Source organism: Moschus berezovskii, chromosome X (assembly GCF_049115385.1).
Source record: "Moschus berezovskii isolate FMDL1 chromosome X, NW_MosBer_1.0, whole genome shotgun sequence".
Classification (NCBI taxonomy): Eukaryota; Metazoa; Chordata; class Mammalia; order Artiodactyla; family Moschidae; genus Moschus; species Moschus berezovskii.
In genome coordinates, this window is record NC_142488.1 from 130,920,408 (window position 1) to 130,939,809 (window position 19,402).

A 19,402-nucleotide genomic window follows, 5' to 3' on the forward strand; every position below is an offset into this window, starting at 1 on the left:
GTCACTCAGTTGTGCCCAACTCTTTGCGACCCCATGAATCACAGCACGCCAGGCCTTCCTGTCCATCACCAACTCCTGGAGTTCACTCAAACTCATGTCCATCGAGTCGGTGATGCCATCAAGCCATCTCCTTCTCTGTCGTCCCCTTCTCCTCCTGCCCCCAATCCCTCCCAGCATCAGAGTCTTTTCCAGTGAGTCAACTCTTCCCATGAGGTGGCCAAAGTATTGGAGTTTCAGCTTTAGCATCAGTCCTTCCAATGAACACCCAGGACTGATCTCCTTTAGAATGGACTGGTTGGATCTCCTTGCAGTCCAAGGGACTCTCAAGAGTCTTCTCCAACACCACAGTTCAAAAGTATAAATTCTTCTGCGATCAGCTTTCGTCACAGTCCAACTCTAACATCCATACATGACCACGGGAAAAACCATAGCCTTGACTAGATGGACCTTTGTTGGCAAAGTATTGTCTCTGCTTTTTAATATGCTATCTAGGTTGGTCATAACTTTCCTTCCAAGGAGTAAGCGTCTTTTAATTTCATGGCTGTAGTCACCATCTGCAGTGATTTTGGAGCCCCCCAAAATAAAGTCTGACACTGTTTCCATTGTTTCCCCATCTATTTCCCATGAAGTGATGGGACCAGATGCCATGATCTAAGTTTTCTGAATGTTGAGCTTTAAGCCAACGTTTTCACTCTCCTCTTTCACTTTCATCAAGAGGCTTTTTAGTTCCTCTTCACTTTCTGCCATAAGGGTGGTGTCATCTGTACCACTAGGGACACTTAAAAAAAACATAGACATAATATCATCTCATGTATACTAGAATAATACTTCTTTAGTATTACGTACTCCATGTTCACATTTCCCTGAATGTATAAAAATGTTTTGTTTTGTTTTTGCACTTGCTTTCTTAGAATTAGGATCCAAACTACATTGTATTTGATTGCTATGTCTCTTAAATCTCTCTCTTTTTTATTACAATAGCACCTCCCCCTCCGCACACATTCTATTTTTTCTTAATGACATTTTTTGGAGAAACCAGTTTATTTTTTCTTTAGAATTTCCAACGTATGAGATTTGGCTGGTCTGTTGGTGTCATGTAATATTTCCTCCATATCCCATATTTCCTATAATTAGAGTTAGATATAGAGGCTTAATTAGATTATTACTTATTATTATCATTTAGCAAAATTACTTCATAGGTGTTACTGTGTATTTCCTATAATGTTATTAGGAGACACATATTGTTTGGTTGTCCAACTTTTAGTGATATTCAGATTCATCAGTGAGTGTAGGTACTGGCAGCTCAATCTATCAATTATAAATTTTCCTGTCAACATTTCACCTCATGGTTTGAGAATTTGTGATAATAATTTCCTAACTTTTTAGAAGCATTGTGGATTCATGGATTTGTTAATGATCATTACCTTTTAATCCACTGAAGTCCTTATTTTTTTAATGCTCATATTAGCTCATTTTTGGCCAGTGGGAGCCCCGTAAATTTGACTTTTGGTTCATTTTGACAGATCTCTCTCCTGTTTGGTAAATTCCTTGCTTATGGACAAAACAAGATGTTACAGACTCATCTTGAATATTTATTGTTCTAACAGGGTCAGTCATTTCTCTGAGGAGACTTGGCTCCTTTTGGGGGCAAATGCTTTACTTTGAGACTACTCAGACCAGTATCTGAGTGTCAGGGGTGCTCATTGCTACTGGGTTGTCATTACTTTTAAAGGCCTTTTTAGTGAACAGAACTAGGAACTGTGTGGTTTTTAGAAAGAGAAAATGAATTGTGAGTTCAGAGTGGTGTTTCCAGTTCAAATTAAGATTACAGGGCTTTCAATGAATTCTTTTGATTTTTATTCATATTTCTTTGTTATCCTCTCTGTGGCAGTATATATGATGTGTGAGTATATTGGTTCAGTTCAGTTCAGTCGCTCAGTCATGTCTGACTCTTTGGGACCCTATGGACTGCAGCACGCCAGGCCTCCCTGTCCATCACCAAATCCCAGAGTCCACCCAAACTCATGTCCATTGAGTCAGTGATGCCATCCAACCATTTCATCCTCTATTGTCCCCTTCTCCTCCAGCCTTCAATCATTCCCAGCATCAGGATCTTTTCAAATGAGTCAGTTCTTCGAATCAGGTGGCCAAAGTATTGAACTTTAAGCTTTAGCATCAGTCCTTCCAATGAATATTTGTTCAGGACTGATTTCCTTTAACATCGACTGATTGGATCTCCTTGCAGCCCAAGGGACTCTCAAGAGTCTTCTCCAATACCACAGTTGAAAAGCATTAATTTTTCAGTGCTCAGCTTTCTTCATAGTCCAACTCTCACATCCATACATGACTACTGGAAAAACCATAGCTTTGACTAGAATATTTCAAAATGATGCCACCAATACTATTACAATGTAGACTAATCCAATTTTCTTCATATATATCCTGTTTAGATTTCACTTAGCATCTTAGATCTATAAATGTATGTCTTTACTATATTTGGGGGAATTCTGGCCATTATTCTTCTAATGTTCTTTGTGCCACATTCTTTCTCTTTTTTCTCCTTTTGGAACTGCAATTACACTTGTGGTAGGATTTTAACATTTATAGATTGATACATAGGTCCCTGAATTTCCTTTCATTCAAAAGAATCTTTGCTCTGTGTTCTTCAGATTTGATAATTCCTGTTGAACTGTGTTCAAATCTCACCGAATCTTTCCTCTGTTATGTCCATTATATTGTTAGCCTGTCTAGTGCTTTTTAAAATTTCAGAGTTATATTTTCAGTTCTAAAATTTACATTTGCTTCTCTTTTATTAGGTTCCCTGGTGGCTCAGATGGTAAAGAATCTTCAATGCAGGAGACCCAGGTTCCATCCCTGAGTCAGGAAGCTACCCTGGAGAAGGGAATGGCGAACCACTCCAGTATTCTTGCCATGAGAATTCTATGGACAGAGGAGCCTGGTGGGCTATGGTCCACGGGGTCACAAAGAGCCAGACACAACTGAGTGACTAACACTTCCCTTTCACAGTTTTACACTTTCTGTTTCTCTGCTGAGATTTTTTATATTCTCTGTTCTTTTTTTTAAATTTATTTATTTTAATTGGAGGCTAATTACTTTACATTATTGTATTGGTTTTGCCATACACTGACATGAATCCTCCCCGGGTGTACATGTGTTCCCCATCTTGAACCCCCCTCTCACCTCCCTCCCCATCCCATTCCTCTGGTTCATCCCAGTACACCAGCCCCAAGCATTCTGTATCATGCATCGAACCTGGACTGGCAATTCGTTTCACATATGATAATATACATGCTTCAGTGCCATTCTCCCACATCATCCAACCCTCGCCCTCTCCCACAAAATCCAAAAGACTATTCTATACATCTGTGTCTCTTTTGCTGTCTCGTATACAGGGTTATTGTTATCATCTTTCTAAATTCCATATATATGCACTAGTATACTGTATTGCTGGAGAAGGCAATGGCAAGCCACTCCAGTACTCTTGCCTAGAAAATCCCATGGACGGAGGAGCCTGGTAGGCTGCAGTCCATGGGGTCGCTCCGAGTCAGACATGACTGAGCGACTTCACTTTCACTTTTCACTTTCACACATTGGAGGAGGAAATGGCAACCCACTCCAGTGTTCTTGCCTGGAGAATCCCAGGGACGGGCGAGCCTGGTGGGCTGCCGTCTATGGGTTCACACAGAGTCGGATACGACTGAAGTGACTTAGCAGCAGCAGCAGCATACTGTATTGGTGTTTTTCTTTCTGGCTTACTTCATTCTGTATAATAGGCTCCAGTTTCATCCACCTCATTAGAACTGATTCAAATGCATTCTTTTTAATGGCTGAGTGATACTCCATTGTGTATATGTACCACAGCTTGCTTATCCATTCATCTGCAGATGGACATCTAGGTTGCTTCCATGTGCTGGCTATATAAACAGTGCTGCGATGAACATTGAAGTACACGTGTCTCTTTCAGTTCTGGTTTTCTTAGTGTGTATGCCCAGGAGTGTGATTGCTGGGTTGTATGGCAGTTCTATTTCCAGTTTTTAAAGGAATTTCCACACTGTTCTCCATAGTGGTTGTACTAGTTTGCATTCCCACCAACAGTGTAAGAGGGTTCCATTTTCTCCACACCCTCTCCAGCATTTATTGCATGTAGACGTTTGGATAGCAGCCATTCTGACTGGTGTGAAATGGTACCTCATTGTGGTATTGATTTGCATTTCTCTGATTATGAGGGATGTTGAACATCTTTTCATGTGTTTGCTAGCCATCTGTATGTCTTCTTTGGAGAAATGTCTGTTTAGTTCTTTGGCCCACTTTTTGATTGGATCATTTATATTTCTGGGATTGAGCTGCAGCAGTTGCTTGTATATTTTTGAGATTAATTCTTTGTCAGTTGCTTCATTTGCTATTATTTTCTCCCCTACTGAAGTCTGTCTTTTCACCTTGCTTATAGTTTCCTTTGTTGTGCAAAACTTTTAATTTTAATTAGGTCCCATCTGTTTATTTTTGCTTTTATTTCCAATATTCTGGGAGGTGGGTCATAGAGGATCCTGCTGTGATTTATGTCAGAGAGTGTTTTGCCTACATCTTCCTCTAGGAGTTTTATAGTTTCTGGCCTTAGGTTTAGATCTTTAATCCATTTTGAGTTTCTTTTTGTGTATGGTGTTAGAAAGTGTTCTAGTTTCATTTTTTGACAAGTGGTTGACCAGTTTTCCCAGCACCACTTGTTAAAGAGATTGTCTTTTCTCCATTGTGTATTCTTGCCTCCTTTGTTGAAGATAAGGTGACCATAGGTGTGTGGATTTATCTCTGGGCTTTCTATTTTGTTCCATTGATCTGTATTTCTGTCTTTGTTCCAGTACCATACTGTCTTGATGACTGTGGCTTTGTAGTAGACCCTGAAGTCAGGCAGGTTGATTCCTCCAGTTCCATTCTTCTTTCTCAATATCACTTTGGCTATTCGAGGTTTTTTGTATTTCTATACAAATTGTGAAATTATTTGATCTGCTTCTGTGAAAAATACTCTTGGTAGCTTGATAGGGATTGCATTGAATCAATAGATTGCTTTGAGTAGTATACTCATTTTTGCTATGTTGATTCTTCTGATCCATGAACACGGTATATTTCTCCATCTATTTGTGTCCTTTTTGATTTCTTTCACCAGTGTTTTATAGTTTTCTCTATATAGGTCTTTTGTTTCTTTAGGTAGATATATTCCTAAGTATTTTATTCTTTTCATTGCAATGGTGAATGGAATTGTTTCCTTAATTTCTCTTTCTATTTTCTCATTATTAGTGTATAGGAATGAAAGGGATTTCTGTGTGTTGATTTTATATCCTGCAACTTTACTATATTCATTGATTAGCTCTAGTAATTTTCCGGTGGAGTCTTTAGGGTTTTCTATGTACAGGATCATGTCATCTGCAAACAGTGAGAGTTTTATTTCTTCTTTTCCAAAGTGGTTTCCTTTTATTTCTTTTTCTGCTCTGATTGCTGTGGCCAAAACTTCCAAAACTATGTTGAATAGTATGATGAGAGTGGGCACCCTTGTCTTGTTCCTGACTTTAGGGGAAATGCTTTCAGTTTTTCACCATTGAGGATAATGTTTGCTGAGGTTTTGTCATATATAGCTTTTATTATATTGAGTTATGTTCCTTCTATTCCTGCTTTCTGGAGGGTTGTTTATCATAAATGGATGTTTAATTTGTCAAAGGCTTTCACTGCATCTGTTGAGATAATCATATGGTTTCTATTTTTCAGTTTGTTAATGTGGTGTATTATTTTGATTGATTTGCAGATATTGAAGAATCATTGCATTCCTAAGATAAAGCCCACTTGGTCATGATGTATGATCTTTTTAATATGTTGTTGGATTCTGATTTCTGGAATTTTGTTAAGGATTTTTGTGTCTATGTTCATCAGTGATATTGGCCTGTAGTTTTTTTTTTTTTTTTTTGTGGCATCCTTGTCAGGTTTTGGTATTAAGGTGATGGTGGCCTCATAGGATGAGTTTGGAAGTTTACCTTCCTCTGCAATTTTCTGGAAGAGTGAGTAGGATAGGTGTTAGCTCTTCTCTAAATTTTTGGTAGAAGTCAGCTGTGAAGCCATCTGGTCCTGGGCTTTTCTTCACTGCTTCACTTTTGCCTTGTTCCTAATGCCTGTTCAGTTGCTCAGTCATGTCTAATGCTTTGTAACCCCATGGACCGCAGCCCTCCAGGCTCCTCTGTTCAGGGGATTCTCCAAGCAAGAATAATGGAGTAGGTTGCCATTTCTTACTCCAGGTAATCTTCCTGACCCAGGGGTCAAACCCGCATCTCTTGCATTGCAGGCAGATTTTTTACCACTAAGTCATTGGGGAAGCCCTTGCTGTCTTCCTAATATGCACTAAAATATCAACCAACATTCATATCAGATCTGCACTGCTTCTTGCATTTCATCCACAGGAAAACACTTTGGCAAAAATCAACAAAAGCATTCTATGAAAATCAATTAATTCTATGAAAGTTACAATAAATGTATTGTTTATCATTATTTATGAATTGTATGCTATATGCCTAGATATCAATAAAGTTCATCAGTTCAGTTCAGTCACTCAGTCGTGTCCGACTCTCTGCGACCCCGTGAATCACAGCACGCCAGGCCTCCCTGTCCATCACCAACTCCCGGAGTTCACTCAAACTCATGTCCACAGAGTCGGTGATGCCATCCAGCCATCTCATTCTCTGTCGTCCCCTTCTCCTCCCGCCCCCAATCCCTCCCAGCATCAGAGACTTTTCCAGTGAGTCAACTTGTCGCATGAGGTGGCCAAAGTACTGCAGTTTCAGCTTTAGCATCAGTCCTTCCAATGAACAACCGGGGCTGATCTCCTTTAGAATGGACTGGTAGGATCTCCTTGCAGTCCAAGGGACTCTCAAGAGTCTTCTCCAACACCACAGTTCAAAAGCATCAATTCTTCGGTGATCAGCTTCCTTCACAGTCCAACTCTCACATCCATACATGACCACTGGAAAAACCATAGCCTTGACTAGACGGAACTTTGTTGGCAAAGTAATGCCTCTGCTTTTTAATATACAATCAAGGTTGGTCATAACTTTCCTTCCAAGGAGTAAGCGTCTTTTAATTTCATGGCTGCAATCAGCATCTGCAGTGATTTTGGAGGCCAAAAAAATAAAGTCTGACACTGTTTCCACTGTTTTTCCATCTATTTCCCATGAAGTGATGGGGCCAGATGCCATGATCTTTGTTTTCTGAATGTTGAGCTTCAAGCCAACCTTTTCACTCTCCTCTTTCACTTTCATCAAGAGGTCTTTGAGTTCCTCTTCACTTTCTGCCATAAGTGTGGTGTCATCTGCATATCTGAGATTATTGATATTTCTCCCAGCAATCTTGATTCCAGCTTGTGCTTCTTCCAGCCCAGCGTTCCTCATGATGTACTCTGCATATAAGTTAAATAAGCAAGGTGACAATATACAGCCTTGACGTACTCGTTTTCCTATTTGGAACCAGTCTGTTGTTCCATGTACAGTTCTGACTGTTGCTTCCTGACCTGCATACAGGTTTCTCAAGAGGCAGGTCAGGTGGTCTGATATTCCCATCTCTTTCAGAATGTTCCACAGTTTATTGTTATCCACACAGTCAAAGGCTTTGGCATAGTCAATGAAGCAGAAATAGATGTTTTTCTGGAACTCTCTTGCTTTCTCCATGATCCAGCGGATGTTGACAATTTGATCTCTGGTGCCTCTGCCTTTTCTAAAACCTGCTTGAACATCTTGGAGTTTACGGTTCACATATTACTGAAGCCTAGTTTGGAGAATTTTGAGCATAACTTTACTAGTGTGTGAGATGAGTGCAATTGTGTGGTAGTTTGAGCATTCTTTGGCATTGCCTTTCTTTGGGATTGGAATGAAGACTGAACTTTTCCAGTCCTGTGGCCACTGCTGAGTTTTCCAAATCTGCTGGCATATTGAGTGCAGCACTTTCACAGCATCATCTTTCAAGATTTGAAATAGCTCAACTGGAATTCCATCACCTCAACTAGCTTTGTTCATAGTGATGCTTTCTAAGGCCCACTTGACTTCACATTCCAAGATGTCTGGCTCTAGGTCAGTGATCACGTCATCATGACTATCTTGGTCATGAAGATCTTTTTTGTACAGTTCTTCTGTGTATTCTTGCCACCTCTTCTTAATATCTTCTGCTTCTCTTAGGTCCATACCATTTCTGTCCTTTATCGAGCCCATCTTTGCATGAAATGTTCCCTTGTATCTCTAATTTTCCTGAAGAGATCTCTTGTTTTCCCTATTCTGTTGTTTTCCTCTATTTCTTTGCATTGATCACTGAGGAAGGCTTTCTTATCTCTCCTTGCTATTCTTTGGAACTCTGCATTCAGATGCTTATAGCTTTCCTTTTCTCCTTTGCTTTTTGCTTCTCTTCTTTTCACAGCTATTTGTAAGGCCTCCTCAGGCAGCCATTTTGCTTTTTTGCATTTCTTTTCCATGGGGATGGTCTTGGTCCCTGTCTCCTGTACAATGTCACGAACCTCTGTCCAGAGTTCATCAGGCACTGTATCTGTCAGATCTAGTCCCTTAAATCTATTTCTCACTTCCACTGTATAAATCATAAGGGATTTGATTTAGGTCATATCTGAATGGACTAGTGGTTTTCCCTACTTTCTTCAATTTAAGTCTGAATTTGGCAATAAGGAGTTCATGATCTGAGCCACAGTCAGCTTCTGGTCTTGTTTTTGCTAACTGTATAGAGCTTCTCCATCTTTGACTGCAAGGAATATAATCAATCTGATTTCGGTGTTGACCATCTGGTGATGTCCGTATGTAGAGTCTTGTCTTGTGTTGTTGGAAGAGGGTGTTTGCTATGGCCAGTGTGTTCTTTTGACAAAACTCTATTAGCCTTTGCCCTGCTTCATTCCGTGCCCCAAGGCCAAATTTGCCTGTTACTCCAGGTGTTTCTTGACTTCCTACTTTTGCATTCCAGTCCCCTAGAATGAAAAGGACATCTGAACCGTTCAACCTCGGCTTCTTCAGCATTACTGGTTGGGGCATAGGCCTGGATTACTGTAATATTGAATGGTTTGCCTTGTAAATGAACAGAAATCATTCTGTCGTTTTTAAGATTGCACCCAAGTACTGCATTTTGGACTCTTTTGTTGACCATGATGGCTACTTCATTTCTTCTAAGGGATTCCTGCCCACAGTAGTAGATATAATGGTCATCTGAGTTAAATTCACCCATATAATGTATACACAGAAACATATATACTATATATATATACACACTTTATATATATGATAAAGCTATATATTTTCTCTTTCTGCAGAACTGGTTGTTAATTACTTATAAGCACACTATAGGTCTACATGTTAAGATCCCTTCAGAAAATATATAAATAGCTCAATTTTCCTTATTTCTGCCAACAATTGGCAGCATCCAGTTTCCTAATTTTTGTCAAGGAATAGATATAAAGTGATACCTCAACATTTCTTTTAGTTTGCATTCTTTATATCACCAGTCTGTTTGAGCTTTCCTTTATATATTTGATATCCTTTTGGATAGATAGATAGATAGAGCGAGCCAGATTCTGACCTTTCTCTTGTTTCATTGATTAATTCATATAGTCTTGTTGAAAGTATCATATTATTTTAAACATTTCATGATTAAGGGAAACGTCAAACATAAACAAAACTAGACTTATTAATATAATGAACTCCCATGTTATCATTGCCAAACCTCCATAACCATAAACTCACAGTCATTTAAAATCTATATTCCACTCACTCTCCACACCTGTATTATTTTAAATACAGACTAAGACATGTCATTTTATGTGTAAATATTTCAGTATGTATCTTTAAAAGATACAGAATTAAAGCAAAATCAAGGCAAAAACATTATGACAAAAAGTAAAGAATAATAACTCATTGACACGATCAGATATCTAATCAACGTTTAAATTTCTAATTGTTTCATAAACGTGTCTATAGTTTTTAACAGTTTGAATCAGAATCCAAATAAATTGTGTTTCATTGATGTGTCTCTTAAATGATTTTAATTTGCTGGTTCTGCCCTTCATCTCTTTCCCTTTGCATTTTATTTAAGGAAGAGATTTGATTCTTTTTTCCTGTGAAACTTCCTAGTCTTGATTTTGTTGAATGCATTTCTATTCTGTTATTCAATATGTTCCTCTGTTTTCTGTATTTCTTATAAAGTCATAGTGGAATCTGGAGACTTGATCAGATTCAGGTTTGGTTTTCTGAGAAGGTGACTTCATAAACAGTGGTGTTTTCTTCCATTAGGAGGCTTTGTTATCTTTCTTTTTGTGATGATCAGTGTCTCGATACATTATTTCATTGAGGAATGCAAAATAATGAAATTGTAATTCTTTCACTTCTCCCTTATTTTTAGTTGGAATGCTTCAATTAAGAAAAACATCCCCCATCTACTATTTGACTATTCAATGGTGTAATTCATTTAGGAGTCAGAGTAAGAGCTTGATTCTTCTACTTTATTTATATATTTTCAAAATAATAAGTTGGTTTATTGGCATCTTTAAAAGTAACTAATTAGTCTTTAAAAAATTTGTTTTATGTTTTTGGTATCATTGTAAACTCATGGATTTAAACATAATTGATGTGCTTCAATCTATGGCAGTCATTATTCTTATTGATGCTGAACTTGATTACCTTCGGTCTTTGGAAGCCTCTTCAAGTTGGCTCCTGGGTGGGTCCTTTCAGCATGACTTAATGATTTCTGTACTGCCTCCTTCCTATATGGCAAGCCAATGTGTTCCAGGTTTATCTTGTACATTTTCTGTCTTAGAACTGCAATCAGCCATTTCTCTAAGTAGCTTTGGTTTTGTTTAGTGGGAAATGGTATTTGAGGACCACAATCTGTGTAAGGGTAAGTGTTAGTTGTCCAACTCTTTGAAACCCCATGGACTGTAACCCACCAGGCTTCTCTGTCTTTGGGATATCCCAGACAAGAATAATGGAGTGGGTTGCCTTTTCCTTCTCTAAGGGATCTTCCTGATCCAGGGATGGAACCCGTGTTTCCTGTGGCTCCTGCATTGGCAGGCAGATTCTTTACTACTGAGCCACCTGGGAAACCCCTGTTTAGCAAAGATTCAAAAAACATTGCTACAGATTTTAAGTATGTCATTATCTAATGGAACATTGTGATCTTTTTAGTTCTTATTTTTCAAAGTTAGCTATTTGTGGACCTTTATTTTTCCATGTAAATTTTATTTTATTTTACTTATTATTATTATTTTGTGTGTGTGTGTGTGGTTAAGGCTTTATTGGTAAACAGGCAGGGCTGGGTAGGGAGCACACTGGGGGAGCAGGGTCTGCATACCAGGCCAGGACTGGTCTTCAGGGCAGTACTGAGGAAATCAGGCTTGAAGTCTGCAGGCCAGGGTTCTGATGAAGTGACTCATGGCAGAAAAAAGAAAAAAACAATAACACAGAAAGTAAGGATGGTCTGTTTGTCTTTGAAGCAGAAAGCATAATGTCAGGTGATGACTTCACTGAAGAAGAGTGTGATGCTGCTGTAGAGTTTTAAAGATCCTGGATGAATGGAATTGGGAAACAGTTGGGGCCAAATAAGGCTTAAGTGGAGGCAAATGGAAAGAAAGGAGAGAGTAAGGTCCTGGGATGCAGGGAGGTCCAGCAAGTGCGGCACTGGCTCCTGGATCCATCTCCTGCCTTCCAGGGTGCTACTTATTGCCCCACATAGCTATCCTCGAACATAAAAGGTGTGGGAGGAAGCAGCTGAACTTATGTATGCAGAGATCCTCCTTAGGCCCTTAAAGCAGGTGAAGAAGTCTTTCAGTTGTAGGAATTCATCCAGGCACTTGGGGTCAAATATAAAGTGCAGGCCAGGAAACCCACATAGGTGAGCTTGTCCCCTGCAAACCAAGTCCTCGTCTCCAGAAACTCTGAGTAGAGCTTCATATTTTCAGGGATCTCCTTCAGGTATTGAAACTTCATTTTCTCAGAGTGATGGTGGTGGCAGACTCGTGCCAAGTCATCAGCAGTGTCCATAGCTCGGCTCTCCATCACGGCCATGTATATCTTCTCAGTTTCACCACTCACGTTGTGCTTGTGAGCAGTGGAGTCAAGTGTGGCCTTGCACTGGGTGAGCTTGTGAGCCCCATTAATTAAATAGGGCAGATTGGGGAAGTCTAGGCCCAGCTTGAATTTTTTACTTAGCCACTGGCTTCTGTCATAGTTGGGACTGTCCCCTATCCTGTACTTCTCCTTATAGTTCGAGTTTGTTCATTCCAGGAGCAGGTGGACTACATGAGCTAGCCTGTGGAAGTGCCAGTAACCCAGGGTCATTGCCATGATCAGGGTCTATGGATCCAGAATAGTGGTAATATATGTGCTGTCTACCTCATTGCTGACAAAACACTTTTCATAACCACTTTTAACTTCAGTTATCCAAACAGTCTGGTGAGGTAGATAGGAAAATAATTTACTTCTGACTTCATCTGTCAGACAGCTTCAAAAATACTTCCAATCCACAACTTCCGTGGATTGTTGTGAGGACTAACGAATTAGAACCAATAATCCTTTCTCACTACTGCAGTGGGTTGTGGCACTCTGGTGAGATAATGGGTATGAAAATACAAAGGCATACAGGCTTCTGAGTTATTATTTTGGTGGTAGAAACTGTCAAGTTCCTCCTTGTTATAGCACATTTAGGAAAGGCTGGAAAAAGATACCATGAGTGAGCACCAGACCTGTTGCATGGATGTATGTTCACTGATCGGTTAAGTATCAAATGCCCTAACTGGCACCACGGTCATCTTAGGTGTGCCACTTGGGCACTGACTTAGGGACCCCACCCCCAGAAGGACTCCATAATTGGCTTGGTTTTGTTTTGTTGATGTGGACTATTTTAAATGTCTTTATTGAATTTGTTGCAATATTGCTTCTGTTTTTGTTTTTTGACCTCCTGGTATGCAGGATCTTAGCTCTCTAGCTAGGGATTTAACATGTACCCCCTGCATTGGAAGGCGAAGTCCTAACCTTTCCACCACCAGGGAAGCTTTACTGTTGCCTTCTAAAGATTCATAGCAATGTTATCTTTGATCTGTGTTTTGTAAATTAAATCTGATGAAATAATGAAGCACATGCATGAACAGTGGAGATGTGCTTGATGGTAGCGTGTGCACATGTGGGCTTAGGTTCACAGGAATGGCAGGTTATGTGGGCACAAATAGACCATTTGTATAGTCTGGCCCACATAGGGCCCCAAGGCAGTCAGCCCAGGAACTGGGTCCAGACTGGTGCTGTTCATGGTGGGTGGTCACAGCTGCAGAAGCAGCAGTCCTGGTAGCAGGAGCTGTTGGTGCAGGAGTGAACAAGGACTCTACCCTGGGGCACATAATGGGAAATGGGCTTGCCTGTCCGTCCCTGTAGGATTTACACAAATATGAACTTGACATCCTGAGTTCCATGACAAGAACTGCTCTCAGTTAGGCATTAAACTTTGTCAGTAAATTAGTACAAAATAAAGGTGTGCATGTGGAATGGTAATAATGTATATATAAAGGAGTTATTAGAATTCTTCTAAGAGTTTAGACTCTCTGCTTTTGAAAACTGCTGAAACATTGCAAAGTAAATACCCACAGGAGGTTTAGACATATAAATGAAATTTAGGGATCATCATATTCAACAGAAAAGAACACTGTTTTCATATGCAGTCTCAAATGAACCACTAATTAATGAGGAAGAGAAATTTTAAATTAATTTTCCTTATAATTGAATTATATACACATCATGAAGCCACTTTTGGTTTATTGTACAACCCTCACAGTGGCTGACTTTATTTTTCTGGGCCCCCAAATAACTGCAGATGGTGATTGCAGCCATGAAATTAAAAGACGCTTACTCCTTGGAAGGAAAGTTACGACCAACCTAGATAGCATATTGAAAAGCAGAGACGTTACTTTGCCAACAAAGTTCCGTCTAGTCAAGGCTATGGTTTTTCCCGTGGTCATGTATGGATGTGAGAGTTGGACTATGAAGAAAGCTGATCGCCAAAGAATTGATGCTTTTGAACTGTGGTGCTGGAGAAGACTCTTGAGAGTCCCTTGGACTGCAAGCAGATCCAACCAGTCCATTCTAAAGGAGATCAATCCTGGGTGTTCATTGGAAGGACTGATGCTTAAGCTGAAACTGCAATACTTTGGCCACCTGATGCGAAGAGCTGACTCATTTGAAAAGACCCTGATGCTTGGTAAAATTGAGGGCAGGAGGAGAAGGGGACAACAGAGGACGAGATGGTTGGATGGCATCACCGACTCAATGGACGTGGGTTTGGGTGAAACCCGGGAGTTGGTGATGGACAGGGAGGCCTGGAGTACTGTGGTTCATAGGGTCACAAAGAGTCAGACACGACTGAGCGACTGAACTGAACTGAACAACCTTCACAAGTTATAGGAAATGTTAGAGGAAAAATTAATATACTATTATTGTATAAATAAACATTTAAAATTAAATTTGGACTTACACAAAGCTGATTTATATGAATTAAATCTTTTTAGAAAAATAGTTCCATGAGAGTCTTAAATTCTAGATGGACCAAAATTTATACATTAACCCAAAGTTGCCATAGGCCATAAAATACTCATATCTGCTCCCATAACAGTTGCATCAGCAGGAAGTTCTTTCTCTAAATTTGAAATTATTAAAAATCATTTGCCATCTTGCATTTGCCAAGAGAGACTGATGGCACTTTCAATTATGTCAACTGAGAATGAAGTTGCTAAAAGTATAAATTTTGATAACCTTATACATAAATTTGTAGAGTACTGAGCCAGAAAATTCTTATGATCAATCAAGGTATCACATTATTAAAGTATTAGTAAATTTATTGTGTTATATAATATTCTGACACCAAAAATATTTTTTTCAATTTGTACATTTGTGTTGTTAATCATTGTGGTAGACAGATTAATGTCCCACCAACTCCATCCCCAAACATCCTTGTCCTGATCCCCAGAAACCTGTGGTTATGTTACCTTACTTGGTAAAAAAACCCTTTTTAGTTGCGATTAAATCAAAGATCTCATGATGGGGAGATTATGTTAGATTATCAGGTGGGTCCAATGCAATTATAACAGTCTTTAAAAGAGAAAGAGGGAGGAAGGAGAGTTGGAGAAAGAGATATGATCAGGGAAGTAGAGATGAGGAATAATAGACAGGGCAGGAAAAACAAGAAAGGGATTGGAAGATGCGCTGCTGCTGGCTTTGTATATGAAGGAAGGGGCCACAAACCAAGGGGTAGTTGCTGAAAAGGCAAGAAATGAAATTTTTTCCCCAGTGGAGCCTGCAAGAGGAATGCAGCCCTGCTGATGTCTTGAATATAGGACTTCTGAGCTCCAGAACTGGGAGATAATACATTTGTGTTGCTCTGAGCTACTAAATTTGTGTTATTTTTTTACAGCAGTTGTTAAGTCGCTCAGTCATGTCTAACTCTTGCGACCACATGGACAGTTGCCTGCCAGGCTCCTCTGTCCATGGGATTCCCCAGGCAAGAATACTGGATTGGGTTGCATTTCCTTCTCCAGGGGCCCTTCCCGACCCAGGAATCAAATCTGCATCTCTTGCAATAACAGGCAGATTCTTTACCCCTGAGCCATTAGTAGTAGGACACTTTTAATTTTCTTCACTAATAGGATTATCACTATTACCCTTGCTTCATTTTAATAAAAAATGTAATATTTGAAAATGCTCCATGATCAGTCATGTCCAACTCTATGCAACTCCGTGGACTATTACCTGCCAGGCTCCTCTGTCCATGGAATTTTCCCCAAACAAGTTGCCATTTCCTCCTCTAGGGGATCTTCCTGACGCAAGGATCGAACCCACGTGTCATGTGTCTTATGCATTGCAGGTGAATTCTTTACCGCTGAGCCACCAGGGAAGCCCTCTATTTGAAATGAAAATATTTTATCTTAGTACCTTTAATGGCACTTTTTTCCTGCTTTATGAACAGGGGCCTTGCATTTTCACTTTTTTCTAGGCCTCATAAATGATGTACGTGGTACTAATCTTGAGACATTCAGCAGGAACTGTGCAGCTAGCAGACTAAAGCTCAGGAGAATATTGCAATCTCAACATAATGATTTGGAAGTCATCGGAAATAATAATTTGTACCATTGAAAACAGGTAAGACCACCCAGAAAGAGTAAAAAGAATGGTGTTCCTAGGCCTATCCATTCCACAATCCACATGTCGTTTGTTTAGGTTTTTATGTAATGCTTAACAGAAAAACCCAACCAACCAAATATATACACAGAGGGTTTTTTTTTTTAAGCATTTGTTCATTTTCTAATATACAAATAGGAATTCAGTTCAGTCGCTCTGTTGTGTCCAGCTCTTTGTGACCCCATGACCTGCAGCACACCAGGCTTCCCTGTCTATCACCAACTCCTGGAACTTGCTCGAACTCATGTCCATTGAGTCAGTGATGCCATCCAAGCATCTCATTCTTTGTCATCCCCTTCTTCTCCTGCCTTCAATCTTTACTAGCAGCAGGGTCTTTTCCAATGAGTCTGTTCTTTGCATCAGGTGGCCAAAGTATTGGAGCTTCAACTTTAGCATCAGTCCTTCCAATGAATATTCAAGACTGATTTCCTTAAGAATTGATTGGTTTGATCTCCTTGCAGTCCAAGGGACTCTCAAGAGTCTTTTTCAACACCACAGTTCAAAAACATCAATTCTTTGGTGCTCAGCTTCCTTTATGGTCCAACTCTCACATTCATACATGACTCCTGGAAAAACTATAGCTTTGACTAGATGGACCTTTGTTGGCAAAGTAATGTCTCTGCTTTTTAATATGCTGTCTAGGTTGGTCTTAGCTTTTCTTCAAAGGAGTAAGCATCTTTTAATTTCATGGCTGCAGTCACCATCTGCAGTAATTTTGGTGCCCCACAAGATAGTCACTCACTGTTTCTATTGTTTCCCCATATATTTTTCATGAAGTGATGGGATTGATTATAATCTTTTCAGGCAAAGATGGAGAAGCTCTATAGTCAGCAAAAACAAGACCAGAACCTATCTGTGGCTCAGATCATGAACTTCTTATTGCCAAATTCAGACTTAAATTTAAGAAACTGGGGAAAACCACTAGACCATTCGGGTATGACCTAAATCGAATCCCTTATGATTATATACTGGAAGTGAGAAATAGGTTTAAGGGATTAGATCTGATAAATAGAGTGCCTGATGAACTATGGGCAGAGGTTCGTGACATTCTACAGGAGACAGGGATCAAGATCATCCCCAAGAAAAGAAATGCAAAAAAGAATAGTGGTTGTTTGAGGAGGCCTTACAAATAGGTGTGAAAAGAGGAGAAGTGAAAAGCAAAGGAGAAAAGGAAAGATATATCTATTTGAATGCAGAGTTCCAAAGAATACCAAGGAGAGATAAGAAAGCCTTCCTCAGTGATCAATGCAAAGAAATAGAGGGAACCAGTAGAATGGGAAAGACTAGAGATCTCTTTAAGAAAATTAGAGAAACCAAGGGAATATTTCATGGAAAGATGGGCACAATAAATGACAGAAATGGCTTGAACCTAAAAGAAGCAGAAGATATTAAGAAGAGGTGGCAAGAATACACAGAAGAACTATACCAAAAAGATCTTCACAACCAAGATAATCATGATGGTGTGATCACTCACCTAAAACCAGACATCCTAAAGTGTGAAGTAAACTGGGCCTTAGGAAGCATGACTAGGAACAAAGCTAATGGAGGTGATGGAATTCCAGTTGAGCTATTTCAAATCCTAAAAGATGATGCTGTTAAAATGTTGCACTCAATATGTCAGCAAATTTGAAAACTCAGCAGTGGTCACAGGACTAGAAAAGGTCAGTTTTCATTCCAACCTCAAAGAAAGGCAATGCCAGAGAATGTTCAAACTACGGCCCAATTGCACTCATCTCACAGGCTAGTAAAGTAATGCTGAAAATTCTCCAAGCCAGGCTTCAGCAATACATGAACCATGAACTTCCAAATGTTCCAGCTCGTTTTAGAAAAGGCAGAGGAACCAGAGATCAAGTTGCCAACATCCACTGGATCATCGTAAAAGCAAGAGAGTTGCAGAAAAACATCTATTTCTGCTTCATTGACTATGCCAAAGCCTTTGACTGTGTGGATCACAAGAAACTGTGGAAAATTCTGAAAGAGATGGGAATACCAGACCACCTGACTTGCCTCTTGAGAAACCTGTATGCAGGTCAGGAAGAAACAGTTAGAACTGGACATGGAACAACAGACTGGTTCCAAATAAGAAGAAGAGTACGTCAAGGCTGTATATTCTCACCCTGCTTGTTTAACTTATATGCAGAATATATCATGAGAAACACTGGGCTGGAAGAAGCACAAGCTGGAATCAAGATTGCCAGGAGAAATATCAATAACCTCAGATATGCAGATGACACCAGCCTTATGGCAGAAAGTGAAGAAGAACTAAAGAGCCTCTTGATGAAAGTGAAAGAGGAGAGTGGAAAGTTGGCTTAAAGCTCAACATTCAGAAAACTAAGATCATGGCATCCAGTCCTATCACTTCATGGCAAATATATAGGGAAACAGTGGAAACAGTGTCAGACTTTATTTTTCTTGGCTCCAAAATCACTGCAGATGGTGATTGCAGCCATGAAATTAAAAGATGCTTACTTATTGGAAGGAAAGTTATGACCTACCTAGACAGCATAGTAAAAAGCAGAGACATTACTTTGTCAACAAAGGTCCATCTAGTCAGGGCTATGGTTCTTCCAGTGGTCATGTACGGATGTGAGAGTTGGACTATAAAGAAAGCTGAGCGCCAAAGAACTGATGCTTTTGAACTGTGGTATTGGAGAAGACTCTTGAGAGTCCCTTGGACTGCAAGGAGATCCAACCAGTCCATCCTCGAAGCCATCTGTCCTGGGTGTTCATTGGAAGGACTGATGTTGAACCTGAAACTCCGGTACTTTGGCCACCTGATGCGAAGAGCTGACTCATTTGGAAAGACCCTGATTCTGGGAAAGATGGAGGGTGGGAGGAGAAGGGGACGACAGAGGATGAGATGGTTGGATGGCATCACTGACTCAATGGACATGGGTTTGGGTAAACTCCAGGAGTTAGTGATGGACAGGGAGGCCTGGAGTACTGCGGTTCATGGGGTCACAAAGAGTCAGACACGACTGAGCAACTGAACTGAACTGAACTGATGGGACTGGATGCCCTGATCTTAGTTTTCTGAATGTTTTGTTTTAAGCCAACTTTTTCACTCACTCTCCTCTTTCAATTTCATCAAGAGGGTCTTTAGTTCTTCTTCACTTTCTGCCATAAGGGTGGTGTCATCTGCATATCTGAGGTTA

The 19,402-nt window shown here is 39.9% G+C and overlaps 1 pseudogene; it reads right to left on the minus strand.

Annotated features, from left to right (window-relative positions):
- Positions 1 to 11,743: 11,743 nt before the first annotated feature.
- LOC129534997 (glutathione S-transferase Mu 4 pseudogene) lies at positions 11,744 to 12,374 on the minus strand (annotated as a pseudogene).
- Between the last annotated feature and the right edge of the window lie 7,028 nt (positions 12,375 to 19,402).